Raw genomic sequence first — 18,228 nt, forward strand, 5'->3', positions numbered from 1 at the left:
TAACAAGTAGATAAACAGTGGCTATTAATTTCCCAGTGTTATACAGTATTAATCCTCTAATTTAAGTAACCTGCAACTTTGCCTTTAATGGGTTATCAATAAGCATATTTAGAGCTCTTTCTTGCAATTAGTTGTTGCATAAGAATTTCAAAATAACGTCAAGAATAACAAATAGTTTTTACTTACAAAGAGACTTGCAAATTGAATTTCCTTCATCTGTAAAACCTCTCCACATAAAATTAGTCATCCTATTTTATACTTTATTTTTAGGCTGCTTTATGTTCTCTCAACATTCAGTGTCGTTGAATATCAAAAATTGCAGCAATTCTATCTATATGTGAAGACTTTACTCACTTCCCAGAGGTTCCTGTTCAAAAATTAAAGTCCATGCTAATTTTAGGAATTAATGTATTTTTAAATAACATGCACCTTACCCAGCTTTTAAGAGATTTGTTATGAATAAGGAGTAATCATCATGCATATGTATCATGCTGAGTGTACATGTGAATTTAACAGTGAATATATTTCATATGATTTTTTTCTGCTATTTACTTTATGCTTTGATGAAGCGCCAAAACTAAAATAATAGTCCAGACCCGTACGATGCTAAAACATAGAAACTGCTACTCAGTTACTGACAATTTACATTTTTATATAAAGATATAACATTTAAAATTATTGTTACTCTGTTGAATTATTAATCAGTTCACATGACAAATGTGATACAAATAACAATAATGAAAGTAGAAAAGAAGTCATTTAAACCCATTCATTCAAAAGACATGCTACTCAAGAGTGAAGTATAAGAATGACAATTTGAACATGATTGTTTAGTTTCAGTGAAACACAAATTGGGTGACTCAAACAAGATTCTAAACACACATTGTGATCTTCATGCATTGATGCTGTATTTCACAACTCTTGAAATGCTAGCATTATACCTAGGAGTACTGTCTGAGGGGCTGTATAGGAAACTTAATTTAAAACCATGGGTCTCCTTGTTACACACAGTGTGACATAATCCAAGAACATACACTCTGCCTTCATACCACTAAAGCTGTCACATACATTATTTTCAGACCAGGATTGGGAATTTTATAACAAAACAGATTTCTATAGTTGAATCTCAAGACATCATATAACTGTAGCTCATGTAGCTTGGGCATTGAGTACCCTAAAATATTACAATACATCCAAAATAGTAAACATGCTGGTTATCCTTTCTGTATTAGTTTTCCATTGCTGCTATAAAAAATTACACAATCTTAGTGGCTTAAAATAGCACAAATGTAATATCTTACACTTCTGGAGGTCAGAAGACATTGATCTTAATGTGTCTCATTAGAAATAAAATCAAGGTGTTTCTCCTGCCTAATTGCCCTGGCCAGAACTTCCAACACTATGTTGAATAGGAGTGGTGAGAGAGGGCATCCCTGTCTTGTGCCAGTTTTCAAAGGGAATGCTTCCAGTTTTTGCCCATTCAGTATGATATTGGCTGTGGGTTTGTCATAGATAGCTCTTATTATTTTGAAATACATCCCATCAATACCTAATTTATTGAGAGTTTTTAGCATGAAGGGTTGTTGAATTTTGTCAAAGGCTTTTTCTGCATCTATTGAGATAATCATGTGGTTTTTGTCTTTGGCTCTGTTTATATGCTGGATTACATTTATTGATTTGCATATGTTGAACCAGCCTTGCATTCCAGGGATGAAGCCCACTTGATCATGGTGGATAAGCTTTTTGATGTGCTGCTGGATTCGTTTTGCCAGTATTTTATTGAGGATTTTTGCATCAATGTTCATCAAGGATATTGGTCTAAAATTCTCTTTTTTGGTTGTGTCTCTGCCCGGCTTTGGTATCAGAATGATGCTGGCCTCATAAAATGAGTTAGGGAGGATTACCTCTTTTTCTATTGATTGTAATAGTTTCAGAAGGAATGGTACCAGTTCCTCCTTGTACCTCTGGTAGAATTCAGCTGTGAATCCATCTGGTCCTGGACTCTTTTTGGTTGGTAAAGGAATCCAACTTACAAGGGATGTGAAGGACCTCTTCAAGGAGAACTATAAACCACTGCTCAAGGAAATAAAAGAGGATACAAACAAATGGAAGAACATTCCATGCTCATGGGTAGGAAGAATCAATATCGTGAAAATGGCCATACTGCCCAAGGTAATTTACAGATTCAATGCCATCCCCATCAAGCTACCAATGACTTTCTTCACAGAATTGGAAAAAACTACTTTAAAGTTCATATGGAACCAAAAAAGAGCCCGCATCGCCAAGTCAATCCTAAGCCAAAAGAACAAAGCTGGAGGCATCACACTACCTGACTTCAAACTATACTACAAGGCTACAGTAACCAAAACAGCATGGTACTGGTACCAAAACAGAGATGTAGATCAATGGAACAGAACAGAGCCCTCAGAAATAACGCCACATATCTACAACTATCTGATCTTTGACAAACCTGAGAAAAAGAAGCAATGGGGAAAGGATTCCCTATTTAATAAATGGTGCTGGGAAAACAGGCTAGCCATATGTAGAAAGCTGAAACTGGATCCCTTCCTTATACCTTATACAAAAATCAATTCAAGATGGATTAAAGATTTAAATGTTAGACCTAAAACCATAAAAACCCTAGAAGAAAACCTAGGCATTACCATTCAGGACATAGGCATAGGCAAGAACTTCATGTCCAAAACACCAAAAGCAATGGCAACAAAAGCCAAAATTGACAAATGGGATCTAATTAAACTAAAGAGCTTCTGCACAGCAAAAGAAACTACCATCAGAGTGAACAGGCAACCTACAAAATGGGAGAAAATTTTCGCAACCTACTCATCTGACAAAGGGCTAATATCCAGAATCTACAATGAACTCAAACAAATTTACAAGAAAAAATCAAACAACCCCATCAAAAAGTGGGCGAAGGATATGAACAGACACTTCTCAAAAGAAGACATTTATGCAGCCAAAAAACACATGAAAAAATGCTCATCATCACTGGCCATCAGAGAAATGCAAATCAAAACCACAATGAGATACCATCTCACACCAGTTAGAATGGCAATCATTAAAAAGTCAGGAAACAACAGGTGCTAGAGAGGATGTGAAGAAATAGGAACACTTTTACACTGTTGGTGGGCCTGTAAACTAGTTCAACCATTGTGGAAGTAAGTGTGGCGATTCCTCAGGGATCTAGAACTAGAAATACCATTTGACCCAGCCATCCCATTACTGGGTATATACCCAAAGGACTATAAATCATGCTGCTATAAAGACACATGCACACGTATGTTTATTGCGGCATTATTCACAATAGCAAAGACTTGGAACCAAGCCAAATGTCCAACAATGATAGACTGGATTAAGAAAATGTGGCACATATACACCATGGAATACTATGCAGCCATAAAAAATGATGAGTTCCTTTGTAGGGACATGGATGAAATTGGAAATCATCATTCTCAGTGAACTATCGCAAGAACAAAAAACCAAACACCGCATATTCTCACTCATAGGTGGGAATTGAACAATGAGATCACATGGACACAGGAATGGGAATATCACACTCTGGGGACTGTGGTGGGGTGGGGGGAGGGGGGAGGGATAGCATTGGGAGATATACCTAATGCTAGATGACGAGTCAGTGGGTGCAGCGCACCAGCATGGCACACGTATACATATGTAACTAACCTGCACAATGTGCACATGTATCCTAAAACTTAAAGTATATAAAAAAAAAAAAGAAATAAAATCAAGGTGTTAGCAGAGCTGTGATCCTTTCTGAAAGCTCTTGGAGAGATTGCTTCTGTCTTTCAAACTCCCAGAGGCCACCTCCCTTCTTTGGCTCATAGCTCCTTCCTTCATTTTCAAAGCCAGCAATGGCAGCAGGGTCCTCACCTGGTATCAGTCTGACTCAGCATCTTTTGTCTCCTTTTTCCACTTTGCAGGACCTTTGGGATTACAATGGACCTACTCACATGCTCCATGATAATTCCCCTATTTGAATGTCAGTTGATTAACAACCTTAATTCCCTTTTGCCATGTAACATAAATATACAGGTTCTGGCAATTAGGACATAGACATCTTTATAAAACCATCATTCTGCCTACCATATCTTTTAAATGATTAAAAGAAAACCCTGATAAAATGTTTGCCAGATCACAGGAGAATTTTTTTCAGACGTCAGAGAGGAGCTATGTTCTAGCCACGTGGTTTTCCAGCTATGCTCACCATCAGATCTGCCAGATGTTTTCATCTTCTCCAACATTTCTATAATCAAAAGTCATCTTCAACCCCAGGCCTGCTCTTTTTTCCAACACCAATTAATAAAGGACATAGGAGAATATTTGTAGCTGGCCTACCAAAGTCCATCACTAGCCAGGATTGATATTTTACAATTTCTCATTTTTCTTGATGCCCCACATCAGTCTCTTTTAATTCCATTCAGCCAGCAATTATCTAGTGCCAACAAAATGCCTGGCACTGCACTTGGTGCTGAGGCACAAAGAGAAAAACTCAAGCCATACTCTTGAAGAGCTTGCTATGTGTGTGCGTATTGCATGCATGCCTGTGTGTGCAAGTGTGAGATACACGGGTCCACGTATATATGCATGCATGTGCGTATGAGTGTGTGCCAGAGCGTTGTTGAGAGTGGGGCATCCAGGACAGGTAGGTAGAAATGTTATTTCAGTGTAGTGTTCACACACACATACTGTGATTCTTTTCTATCTCCACTCCCCTTTCCCGTCCTGCTTCCAAGTCCCTGGTTCAGGCCATTATCACATCTTGCTTCAGTGACTACAAGTCTCCCACCTGCACCCCGTCCCTTCAGTCTCCCACCTGTGAAATGTCCCACTCTCGAATATAAAAACAGCTGTAGTCGTGTCACTCACCAGCTCAAAAGCAGCACCATCTTCATTGCCTTTAGAATAACATATCCATTTCTCCACAAAGTGTCTAAGGCCCTCTGGGCTCCACCTACCTTTCAAGTCTTATCTCCTTTTAATGTCATGTGTTCCAGGACTCAATGCAATCATAGCCATCCCTGAAATCCCTGCTGTGTTTTCCCAGCTCCGTATCTCTACCACTGACAGTCACTCCACCCTTTTCCCCTTATCCAAATGATGTCCATTCTTCAGAAACCAGACCAACAATCACTCCTTCCGTGGAACATTCTTCTGTCCCTCCCCTATTGAAAAGAATCTTTCTCTCCTCACGGGGCCCCCCACAGCCCTTCATTTTAGATCCTTTACTAGGAAATCTCCATTTCTGCCTTAGATCTTTTGTTTTGCTAAATATCAAGGCCCCTCTCCCAGATTATAAGCTCCTTGAGAGCAGTCATTGGTTTTATTCCTCTTTGAAACATTTACAATCACTTGCACAGCACCTTGCCCATGGCAAGGACATCGTGTTCGTTTGTCAGATTCAACTGAATGGATCAGTAATGTCAACTTAAGAAGGTTGTCACAAGCACTGTTTCTACAGCTAGTTCTTCTTGGAGGTGATGGTGGTGAGATACATTTTTTCTCTATTTTATTCACGAACACAGTGAGACATAGACAGGAATCGACAGACATCTACAGTGAGGGAACCAATTTCTTCTTCTGAAAATGACTGAAAGTCACTGATTAACCCATAAATTTAAAGGACAAAATAAGTATATGTTACACAAAAACAAAAGTAAGATAACACAAAACTGCGAATGTCCTTAATAAAATCAGTCCAGAAACATCATCTGAATTACATACAACTGCTACAGAAAATAAAGAACCTGTAGATTAGTAGGAATTCCTAACTTTGTGAATGCTGTCTGTGTGTATTTTTTTAATCAACTCTTCATTAATGAATATGTATGGAAAAGACAGGCTATGAAGGCATAAAAGTGTTTTTGGTGTGTCACTGTCATCAGTTCTACTAAATAATTATCATTACACATCCAAAAATATCTTGAATGGATAATACTGAATAATCTAGATTGCCAAATTGCATTAGAAGGGTATTAGCTGACTCAGGAGACTAATTATAATGAGGTATTGAACTGCTTATCTCTCATCTCAATCTTAAAACCATAAACCACACTGTATGGGCAATGGCTGCCAATCAAGGCCAGTGTGGGGTAGTGAAAATAGCCTTGAACGAGGGGTCAGGAGCCTCAGCTCTGTCATTAACTCTGTAACCTTGGAAGCGCTTCATAAAGATCATCCTATATGAGAAAAGCAGGGCCCTTCTTTAGAGAAATACAGCTGTACTAGTGGCTGAGACTGCTTATTCACGAAAAAATACTCTTAAAATGCAGAAAGACTGCACACACACACATGCACACACACACACACACACACACGCGCACACACACACACACACACTGACTCACCTCTCCCAGACGAATACCTTCTTGCCTAATGGGCCAGTTTAGTGCTACTATTAACCAGATGATTATAATTTGAGCAAGTGTTATCCATCCATGTCCCAAAAACAGAAGCTGACATAAAAGTTATCAAATGCTTTTCTCACCCATAGAATTTATCAGCCAGAGGTCAAGGCTGAAATTATTATATTTGTTTCGGAATCTACTTTTGAATAACAATAATATCTTTATATGGTGTTTTTAAATTTCCAGACACCTACCAACTATTTCATTTATTCCTGATAGCCCAGTAGAGTCAATGGAACACATTTTCAGAAGTGTGCTAGGACTGGTGTTAGTGCTGAGTGCTTCCCATTCAGCTAAATTTGGGGACACAAAAATTATTAAGACAAAGTTTCTGACTTCAGTTTGCTTTTGATTACTGGTAGAAACAACACATTGCGTTGTAACTATTTATTTACACATCTTGGATGTCCTAAGGGAGCACAAAGGAGGGAATTGTTATTTCCACCGGAAAAAGAAGTGTGTGTGTGCATGGCAGGGCTGAGGGAGGAAAGGCAGAGGGAGATGTCAAACACAGTTTCACTGAGAAGGTGACTTTGTTCCTGGATTAAAGTCCCTGTTCTATCCCTTCCTAGGAGAAGCTCTGAATGTTACCGAATCTCTGTGAGCTTGAGATTCCTCATCAATTAAATATAGATAATAATACTGAATTCATAGGGTTGCCGGAAGGATGGAATGAGAAAGCATATGGGAGAGCAATTTGCAAGTAGCAAAGCACTCAATAAAAAGGGTATTATTCTTTCCACTTTGCACACTCACTAACTTGGTTCACTCCAAAGGAGAATGGCTTATCCAAGAGGGCCCACACCTGCAACAAGGAGCCAGTGTCCCCGCTCAGACTCCAGTGGTCTTCCCCTGACTCTGCCCACTGAGACTCTTGAGGAAATATAGAAAGCACTCATCCTGATAACATTTTATGAGCTCTAAAATCATGTTAACATATTCATATAAATACATACTCTAACATCTAAAGACATTTCTGTGAAATGCTGCTTCTAAATCCTAAGTGGATTCTCTCTATAAAAGGAAGAACTAACAGAGCATTGTAAGGGAGGAATCATGATTGGGAAAATCATCAGTATTTAATATGAGAATAAAACAGTCATACAGTTTTTTTAACATAAAAAGTTTTAAAGTACCCAAAGTTTCAGAGAATAAAATATGGCAGATCCTCAACATTTAAAAGGGATTTAACTGTGGATTTGAACAGAAAACATTTGAATAGACATGTGCCTTTCATTTAGTGGGTACTCAACAACTGTTGAATTCAAAGATCTAACCTGATCATTCTTATCCCTAAAATTATAATACTCAAATTTCTCCCTTTATATAATATCTATAAATTTTGCTTTAATCTAATATATTATAGTCCACTTTCAGTACTTGAAAGATAAAATGTTATTTAAATCTGGTAGTCTCACCCATGTTTAAAATAACAGGAAAAATAAAATTGCTCTTACCTTATTAATAATAGGCCTGGAAAATCTTAAGTAAAAAAACTGCACACTGTGTAGCAATGTATTGGGAGATGGAGACATTTGATATCCATGGGAGATTCACAAATAGTTGTGTTTACTGAATATATCAATTTGTATTAGTTGAAGTTCTCCAAAGAAACAGAACCAACTAAAGGTAGGTAGGTAGGCAGGTAGGTAGATGGGTAGATATAGTACAAGGAATTGACTCATGCAATTAGGGAGGCTGGCAAATCCATAATCTGCAGAGATGATGTCTGAGTTTGAAGGCCATGAGGCCAGAAAATTCTTCCCATCAGGCCAGAAAATTTTACCATCGTAGAAGATAAGACATTTCTCATCCCAAAGGCTTTTCATAAGACCTATAAAAATATGCAAATATCTAGTCCTAAAAACTAGACACAAGCTCTTTGCAGAGAAACAGCACTTTATAATATGCTGTTTCCTTTCAGTAAATGGAATATAATTTTGGTAAAAAAAAGTTTTCAAGCACACGTTTGTAGAAGGTAAAAGAAGAGATTTCTCATCCCAAAGACTTCTCATAAGAACCTATAAAAACATGAGAAAAGCCAGCTCTTATTTGAGGGTAGATCAACCTTTTGGTCTATTCAGGCCTTCAACTGATTGGATGAGGCCCACCCACATTACGGAAGGCAATCTCCCTCATCCAGTCTGCCAATTTAAATGCTAATCTTATCCAAAAAACACTCTCACAAAAACTTCCAGGATAATGTTCCACCAGATATCTGAGTACCTTATGGCTCAGTTAAGTTGACCCATAAAATTAACCATCACACTATGCAAAAAAAAAAAAAAAAAAAAAAAGGCTTATGATTTTCTCTAAATTTTATGTAAGAAATTGATCACCAAAAACAAGTCACTTCAACAAAACACCAGGAAACTGATTTTCTTTTTAGACAAGAAGACAGTGTAAGCTGCTAGAGACCGGAAGGCCCTGGACCACTAATCAGAGTCCTTTGGGTCAAAGTTGATCTCCCCACTTATGAGCTATATGACCTGGACACACTACAGTTGATCCTTGAACAACAAAAGTTTGAACTCTATGAGTCCACTTAGACCTGGATTTTCTCCCATCTGTCATCCCTGACAGGGCAAGACCAAGCCTCCCTCTTCCTCCTTCTCCTTCACCTGCTCAACACGAAGACAACAAGGATGAAGACCTTTATGATGATCCACTTCCACTTAATGAATAGTAAATACATTTCATTTTCCTTATTATTTCCTTAGTATCATTTTCTTTCCTCCAGACTATTGTTAAGAATACAGCATATAAAATGTATAGCATATAAAATATGTGTTAGTCGACTGCTTATGTTATCCATAAAGTTTCCAGACAACAGTAGGCTATTAGTAGTTAAGTTTTTGGAGTGAAAAGTTACATGCGGATTTTTGACTACACGAGGGTCAGTGCTCCTGACCCCCACGTTGTTCAAGGGTCAACTGCCCTTACTTTATTGAGCCACATCTGCATCATCTATTAAAATAGAGAAATAATAGTCTAGACTGAATAGAGTTGTTGGAAAAATGAAATGAAATAACATGTGTAACACATGTCTGTCACATAACAAGTTCTCCATAAACATTAGCTATTCTGCTATTAATAATCATTGTTATAACTATGAGTTCTAATTCTAGGCCTGCTGAAAGCTATTAAAATATGGCATGACTGCCTTAACTGGGATACTATTTCTATTGTCACACACTTGGGAATCTTATTGGATGTTTATATATATCATTTTATCAGTTCTTTACACACGTTGATCATTTGGCCACAGAGCAGTTGTACAAATAGATTATTTAGTAACCTATCAATTCAATCAAAATAACTTGCTGTATTACAATCAGCGATGGGGGAGGAAACCCTCCAAGCACCTTGCTTGAAGAGAAAGGTAGAAACCACATCGGGCAAAGAGTCCCCCTCCAGCCACTGTGAAACCCAAGTTGTCAGCAATAACTTGACATTCTAGGGTAGGAATCAGGACAGGAGAGAGGTGATCTCTCCTTTTGACCTTGTGTATTCTGACCTCAGAAATAAGAACTGGAATTGCCTTCTGGAATGGGCCTGTCACAGTATTGTGTGATTTGGGGGACCCTCTTCATCTGGGGGAGAAGGGTGGTCTCAGCTTCCACCTCAGGAATTTCTGACCCTTAATATACCTCCACCCCATCTCTAGTTAAAGGCTTAAAACTCTAAGATTTTCCTATGAGGACAAAAAGAAAAGGAAATCTGAGCATTTGAAGAAATTCTTAAAAGTCGATGAGTGAGGTTTCCCTCACACATGCCATCTTCCCCTACCTCTCCTTTTGAAAACAATTAGTCTTTTGCACCCTCAAGGTCAAGGTTAAACCCGAGTTGGTACTTATTTCCTTTCTGATCTTATTTGCCTTATCCTGTTCTACTCCTCAATTGCCTCTTCCAGAATCTGTGCAAAATAATTACCTCAACTTCAGGGGAAAGTTTAGATGTAAATACCCCCGCCCCCCTCCCCACGTCCACACATCCCCTTTCTTCTCTCTCCCTCTTAACATTTCCTTACGCTTTCAGCCAATAGAGGAGTTGAAACATTTAAATGCGGTATCTAAACTGCATTTAAAGAATTAACCCATTTTGCCCCTCACTGGTCTAAACCACAGGGTGCCAACCGGACGTTAATTGCTTTCATCTGGTGGGGTTCCAGACAGCTCCTCAGAAGGAAGGAGCGCACATTCCTGGCACCAATTGGCTAATTCAATTTACTTCAGCGGCATTAGCCTCTGTCAGAATATTCATGAGCAGGGGAATGAGGACCCACAGCACAGGCAGGCAGCAGCCACTCCTGCTAGGGAAGGCGCGAGGGAGGGGAAGCGGACCGCGCGCCACGCTCGGGGGACGGTGACCGCGACCAGGGGGCTCTTCTCACTGGACAGGCCGAACGCGGTGGCCGCGGGAGGGCAGGGCAGGGCATCGGCGGGGTTGGTGCACTTGGCAGTACCCCCCAACTCCTGGCAACCGCACGGAGACTTTGCGAAACATCCGAAGGCAGAAAAGCTGTGACACTTCTGACAGAGGGGGTAGGGGGGTGGGGGGCGGGGACAGCGCCGCGAGCAGGGGCGAAGAGACCCAGCGGGGCACCAGCCGCCCAGTGGGGGAGGCAGCTATGTGAGCAGGACGCCCGCCCTGGAGCAGTCAGGACCGAAGGTCTCCGGAGAGTCGCCGGCCGTGCCAGGTAACGCAGAGGGCTCGGGTCGGGCCCCGCTTCTGGGGCTCGGGACTCCGGGCGCGCCGAGCCAGCCCTCTGGGGCGAAATCCCCGGGGGCCGCGCGCGGTCCCGCTCCGCGCTGCGCTCTCCCAGCAACTCCCTGCCACCTCGACGAGCCTACCGGCCGCTCCGAGTTCGACTTCCTCGGACTTAGTGGGAGAAGGGGATGGAAATGGGCTGCCGGGACTGGAGGAGCTGCTCTCTGGAAGCAGGGAAGCTGGGGTGCACCGGGGCAGGTGGAGGACGTGGCGCGCTGGGAGCCGGGACTGCGCGCGCCTGGGGATGGTGACTGGGGATCCAGGAGCACGGCTTGTGGGGGCGCTTGGCACGGCTTCACCCTCGCTGGCCCCGCGGGCGGTGGCGCCTCCCTCCGCCTGCAGAGGGGACAGGGTGGCCGCGTCCCTCGCACAGAGATGTGCGCCGGGAAGGGGACCAGAGAGCCAGGCTCCGGGGAGGCGCAGGCACCTACGGGGCCGATCCCTGGTCCGCGCCTCGCGCCTCGCGCCGCGCCCCCGCCGGAGCTCGGCTGTGGGAGGAGAATGTGGTGGGTACTCGTGTCCCCGCCACCTGCCGGACTTCGCCAACTCCCCGGATTTCCTGTCCTCGGGCCCTGACACTCCCAAGGAAAGCTCTGAATTGCGCTCGCTGTTTGGTTTTTGTTTGTTGTAGTTACTCTGGGGGAAGAGCCGGGGGCAAGGGGGTCAAATAGGGCTAAAGTTTCAGATTTGCAAAGAAAACGTTACCGAGGGGTCTCAACGTGTCCTTAGCAATCGGAAAGACTGCAGCAGCCTTTGCCTAGCTATCCGCCTCTGGGGCAGCAGTGGGGGCTGAAATCTGGAAGGCAGCCCGGAGGCAGCGCCAGAGCCTTGTTTTGTTTTGTTTGTTTCTGCCGAGACCAGGCTGGAAGTGAGAGGGGCTACTACCGGACAATCGGGGAGTTGGTCGCCTGGTAGATTCGGAGTTTACTATGTTGTTGCTATTATTATTAATGCTCTTGTTATTGGCACGAGCACCAGGAACATTTTTTTTTTCTGACTGTTATAAATCGCCTGCAAATTGAACCTGCAGCCGCCTCCCCTCAAATGAAATGTCCCCGGACCTCCTCCAGTCTCTGATGTGTGTCTTTCCACCACAGGAAATTACCCACTCAGAGCTGTGGTGCTGTCAGGGACTCAGCTAAGGAATTGGATCTACCTAAGAACAACAAAAAGTTGAAACTAGGATGACTTTGAACCCACGCTTATAGATGAGTATTATGTTCCTATCTGCTCACCTTCCTCAGCCGCCTCTGGCTGGGGAACCCTGAAGGCATAGCCATCTTGAGAGTTGACCCAGCGTTTCCCTTTCATTTATTTATATAACCTGGGAAAATCTTTTCCCTTTAGTGTCACCCTTGCAGTCTCGTTGGACATGCTGAAAGGATTCAGGTCCTGACACTGGAGGAATCCATAAGGGCACCTGTGGTTGCCAACTCTTGGCTTGACCCTGTTCAGATGTTGCCCAGGGTGCAGGCTTGGGCAGCTGATGCAGCAGAAAGCTGGGCGAGGGTGTGGGAGAACAGTATGGCAGAGTTAAGCTGAGTGCAGGAGATGAGGTCAAGCCTCCACGCTGGCCACATCCCTTCCTGCCAGAGAAAAAAGAGACAAATGAAGAGCAGGAGGGAAGTGTTATAAATTGGAACCGAGCTCTTAGAGTCTACTTAGGCTGTGAACCAAGCTCTCAGCATCTACTGAGGCTCTGGCCATTGACTTTGGCGTGACCTTTCTTTTGAGTGCTTCTGATTTTCGCTCTCTGCAGATACTCAAGTAACTGTGCCTTTCTAACAGGACAGTTGTCGTGAGATGATCTAATTTTGTATCCAAAAAAATGCTTTGAGCATCCTGGGAAAGGACAGTCTATAAAATATGCCATTTTAATGTTTTGTGAAAAGTTTGCTACACTGCAGGTTAAGGAGATACATTTTTAGCATGTGTGCCATGTGGCAGTGTAAAATTAAAATGGAAAAGGAAAGTACAAACATAAAAATGACTTAGCATTCTTGACATTCTTGTGCATACTTGTAGAAAAATTATCTTTCGTTTGGGGAAAGTTGCCGGGAAATTTAATCAGTGTTTATACTACTGAAACGCCCCCTTCTACCTTTCTGCCCTGTAAAATTTTATGACCCAGTTCTCACCGGAAAGGCGTTGTGACTGTAGTAAGTGCTGAGGGTTGAGAGGAGAGATTGAGAGTTGTTAGGGGAACTGTTACACAGGGTTCAGAGACTGGAATCAGAAGGAAGACGCCACTATCCTGAAAGAGCAGAGCAATGCTCGTCTGGAGAAAGCAGTTGCGCAGCATAGGGTAACAGATCTAGCATTGCTTGTCCTCTGCTCTCAGATTCAGGAAGAGGACTCCCTGAGATAGCCCAGAGGGCTAACCAAGGTATTTTTCCCTCCTCCATTGGGTAAAAGCACTGCCTCCTTCTAGACTTTGGATTGGTATTAACTTCTCTCTTCCTGTCAGTCATAGTGCAGTAGTCTTCTCTTACCATCTCCAAGAGACTCAGATGTACCCTCTACCCTCTCAGACCCTTATACATTTGTAAATATCCCCCAAGTTCTGAAGCTTCTCAAAGACCTGCAGCTGTTGGTGGATTTAAGTAAATAGTTGGAAGTCATCAAGAGAGCCACTGAAAAGTGGACATGTTTTTCCCCTGGTGGAGAAGTTATTGAATGCCTTTTGAGCTAGAAAATTAGCAGTTCAGAAAAGCAGGAGGGAGTTCCTTGACTTCCCTCTACCCGTAAACCAGTAGTTGTATTTTTCTTTCCCTCATAGTAGTGAGCACTGTTTGGCCAAGCATTTTTTTACAATTTTGGACTTAAAATGGTGTTTTGCTGATGGTGTTCTATGGAGAAAGGAAAAATGTAAAGAGACACGGAAGGAAGAGCTGCAGTGGCGAGAACATAAATCAGCCAGAATATATGGGGGGGTGATGAGAATAGGTCTTTTCACCCTAAAAAAAAATGTCCACTTTGGAAGAAAAAGAAGTCTGATTATTGGCATCCAGGGCTGAAACCAAGGCAGCTGATGCTGAGAGGAGCCAAAGGGCAGTTCTTCTTAGTTTAGAAACAGCAAGACAGCCTCTGCCAAAGATTGCTGTAAACACGGAATAAAGATTTCATTGTGGGCTGGTGTGACTAGAATAATTAGACAGTTAATTGTTCATTCTGATCTGGTGGTGCTGCCATCAGTAGTGCAGGGTGGTGAAAATAAGAGCAAGAGAGAGATAGAAAAGTAGCATTTATCACTTTTATATTCATTTGTTTTACTTTGATGGTACTTTGGGAAATCCTCGTTATTTCCCCTTTCCCCCAAAGGCATACCCCCAGAATACCAGAGAGCTAAGACTCAGGGCTGCCACTTTTTATTCCCTCCACATTCTACTTCGGATATGGGGAAAATTTCTTGTCCTCTAAAAACAGCATGTGAAGTTATAATAAAAATAAATGCATTACCTAATTCTAGTATTAAATATATTTTATTTATATGTAAACTCCATGTCAACTCAATCAACATATATGCAAATAGCACCAGATTGTTATGCTTCTCCAATACTTTTTTCTCGGACATATAAGACTTAAAAAGTAAATATTTCATTTTTGACATTTAATTGTTTTCTATTATGAAACAAATTGCTACAGGGATTAATCTTTCACATTTAATTGAAGAAACAACCCCCTCTGTATTTTCATACTAATTTAGTGACCAAGAAAACATATTTTATGTAATAAAGGTGGTTTTAAGCAACTGAGCATCCACAGGTTTTATATTCAGTAGACTGTGACTTATTGTTATTTACTAAAAGAAGGCACTGTCATCAACTCCTTCTGAAATGACTACTGCAAATGAAGACATAAGTAAGGGACTATACACAGCATTAAGCACATGGTATCTGGGGAGGGGTAAATGAAGAACCATGTGTTCATTAGGTTCAGCCCTCCCTGAATCCTGTTATTGACACGGAATATACAGCAAAGTTGTCATTAGTTGAATATAAAAAAGGAACATCTTTAAGTGTCAATGTTAAGTATAATTGTTCTGGGAATAAAAGCATTGTTATAAAAGCATTATACATTAGCATAAATATAACATAACTGTATAACATAAGGTCATACAGTCTCATAAAGAGAAATACTTAGTTTCTCCAAAATATGGTCTGTTTGCTTAAGAGGTGCAACACTATCTTTACTAACCTTTAGTTTATTTTATCCATCACAAATCAAAAGGGATTGCAAAAGCAGAAGACTTACTGAAGTGCTAAATAGCATAAGTAGTACAAAATTCTGAAACTAGCTCTCAGAAGACAAAATTTTGCTTTAAAAAATGCACTGTCTACAGCAATTAAAAATAGAAAATCATATTACCACATTAAGTTATTGCAACAACCTATTTTAAAGAGAATTTTATTCTTTTTTTTATTTAATTGCTATCCATGGTTTGCTAACTAGTGTTTCAGAATAATCTGCCAATCTCTTGCTAACCAGGACTCTCTAGTTAAGAATGTTCCTAATTACATATGGATTAACTTAATTTTAGAACCCTGAGAACATTCAACTCAAAACATTACTCAAGTGCAATGTAAAATAGAAATGATCCAATTCACCTCAAGGTATATGTAATTTTTCTTTTGTTTTTAGCTTAAGAGATCATAAAAGAGAGGTTATCTGGCCTACAAACATATCATTGAATAACCACTATAAAAGAGTAAAGGAAGCCATAAACTATTACATCCTTAAAACATAAAGTTTTAACAATACCACTCATCTCTTCTTCCTAAGCAATAAGGGCCAGCATGTAAAATACCATACAAAAGTGCAAATGTCAGAAACATGCACAGCATAGCCTGAAATGGGGGTATCCTTGCTATTTATAAGAATGTTTAACAATCTAATCACAAGTTTAGAGTGTATTCTGACTAATGCCATTACCTCCAAAGAGTAAAGGGGTATCTTGCATGGGAGCCCTTTCTTCTTCTTTATAGTTCTACAACTCCTAACTAGAATCTTGCTCATAATAGATTCTTAAAAAATATGTGTTGATTTGGTTTTTAATAAGGAATATAAAATTGAATCAATTGAATTTTCAAGTTAAATAAATTTGTAATATTTAATCAAATATTTAGTTAAATATTTGAATGGTCCTTGTTACTTTGAATTATTTCTTTCAATTGACAAAACTTGCCTGTGACCGTTAGTAATAATTATTGGCGATATTCTGGTGTGGACGTGAGGGGGGTGAGAAAGTAGGAAATCTTTAAGTTAATGGTTTTTTTTTTCCTAAGTTTTACCTAACTCTTAAATGTGCGTATGCATATATAAGTTGTTAAAATGTACAATATCTCTTTATAAAAAAGTGGTATTATCTCTGAATTACTATTTACAAGTAGTAACATAAACAGATTCTACTCTTTAAGTACTGAGTCTTTTTTATTTTAGATTCAAGGGGTACATGTGCAAGTTTATCACACACACACACACACACACACACACATATATATTGCATAAGGAGAGATTGGACTTCTAGTGTATGCATCACCCAAATAATGACCATTGTACCCCATAGATAATAATTTTTCAACCTCCAACTTCCTTCTAGCCTTCCCACTTTTGAAGCCCCCAGTGTCTACTCTTTCCATCTTTACGTTCATGTATTAAGTGCTGAGTCTTAGACCAATCATGACTAAATAACTGCATGTCCTCTGTTATATCAACTAATTAAAGGGTAACTAATAAAGTGATAATTTGATTCCATGCAATGGATACATCTGATGGTCATAGAAATTTTTTTTTTTTTTTTTTTTTTTTTTTTTTTTTGAGATGGAGTCTCGCTCTGTCGCCCAGGCTGGAGTGCAGTGGCATGATCTTGGCTCACTGCAAGCTCCGCCTCCTGGGTTCATGCCATTCTCCTGCCTCAGCCTCCCAAGTAGCTGTGACTACAGGCGCCCGCCACCATGCCCAGCTAATTTTTTTGCATTTTTAGTAGAGACAGGGTTTCACCGTGTTAGCCAGGATGTTCTCCATCTGCTGACCTCGTAATCTGCCCGCCTCGGCCTCGCAAAGTGCTGGGATTACAGGCGTGAGCCACTGAGCCCGGCCAGGTCATAGAAATTTCTTTGACATGTAGCCCCCAACACCCCAACACTCCAACCATACAACCACAACTCTGTGTTCAACATCTGGCAGGATAACAAAAACTTAACTCTTAATACACTCCTACTTATCTGTTCCTGCACCTGGTTTATAACTAAAATAAGCAATGTTAACCTTCCACCCAAAATGAAAAACAGATGCTTGTTAGGAACTAAATTGTCTTTAGCTAAATCTTCAGCCTTCTTTTTTTTTTTTTTTTTTTTTAAGGTCTGACCTTAGCTGAATGAACAAGGTAGTCTTAGCGTTTTCCCAGAGAACAGTACATAGTGTAATATGTTGGCATAATTGTGAGCTAGCAGTCAAAAGAAAGCCAGGATAGAATTAGCATGAAGATTCAATTACCACTTGTTCCCAGAGAGGGTTGTTTACTAGGATTAGAGTTAAGGTTGTGGGCAAAATAGCATGGAAAGAGGTACAGGAAAGTTTTTTTGTTGCTGTTCTTTAGCTGGTATCTTTGGACAGAACCAAATTTTGATTTCCACTTTCCCCCAGTAATTTAAAAATACAGCTTACTAAATAGCAGCTTATATAAATTGAGCACTAAGTGTACTCATAAGTATTATACATATATTTATACAAATCTTTGGTCAAAGCTATTAATACAAAATATTTTCTGAAGGACTAGCATACATCCTTTATCATATTCATGATTGTTTCACTTGGTAAACTCAGCGTCTTTGAACCCCTTACCAATCCTAATAAGGGATTAAATTGTACATATTATAAATAATTGATGAACTTAACCATAATTTGTTTTTAAGCCAACAGACGTAATTTCCTTTAGCAATTTAATTAAAAATTGGCTAAAGAAATTTCATTTAGAAGTAATCTTATCTATATTTGAAAGGGCTACCAAATATATGTT

The 18,228-nt window shown here is 40.4% G+C and overlaps 1 protein-coding gene across 1 annotated transcript in view; it reads left to right on the forward strand.

Moving 5' to 3' along the window:
* Positions 1-10,587: 10,587 nt before the first annotated feature.
* The window catches only part of CDH20 (cadherin 20), a 222,160-nt gene continuing 214,519 nt past the window's right edge, over positions 10,588-18,228 (forward strand). Inside the window, exon 1 of the mRNA XM_512160.7 lies at positions 10,588-11,139. The gene's annotated coding sequence lies outside the window, so the exon portion shown is untranslated. The remainder of the gene's footprint in view (positions 11,140-18,228) is intronic.

The sequence above is a fragment of the Pan troglodytes genome, chromosome 17, assembly GCF_028858775.2.
Source record: "Pan troglodytes isolate AG18354 chromosome 17, NHGRI_mPanTro3-v2.0_pri, whole genome shotgun sequence".
Taxonomy (NCBI): domain Eukaryota; kingdom Metazoa; phylum Chordata; class Mammalia; order Primates; family Hominidae; genus Pan; species Pan troglodytes.